The following is a 295-nucleotide window of genomic DNA, read 5'->3' on the forward strand; positions in this document are numbered from 1 at the left end:
TTTTTTTTTGTATAAACTAGAGCAATTTTTCAATTTTACTGGAAAAATCACTAATTTTTCTATTTTTTTATAATTTTACTTTAAATTACGATTAGAAAAGTTTTTGCAGGATATCAGAGTCTTTTGTATTTAAGATTTGTGATAAACAATAACATATAAAAGTAAAATAACAAGAAATTAATGTCCAAATCAGACAAAAGCAAACTTTAAAAACTAAAAATGATAATTCAAGTGTTTTTTAATGTTTGGAATGAGAAGGTAAGCATGAGAACAGAAACCAAAAAAAAAAAATTTT

Source organism: Rhagoletis zephyria, unplaced genomic scaffold (genome assembly GCF_001687245.7).
Source record: "Rhagoletis zephyria isolate East Lansing unplaced genomic scaffold, Rhagoletis_zephyria_1.1 Rzeph_scaffold_00865, whole genome shotgun sequence".
Lineage (NCBI taxonomy): Eukaryota > Metazoa > Arthropoda > Insecta > Diptera > Tephritidae > Rhagoletis > Rhagoletis zephyria.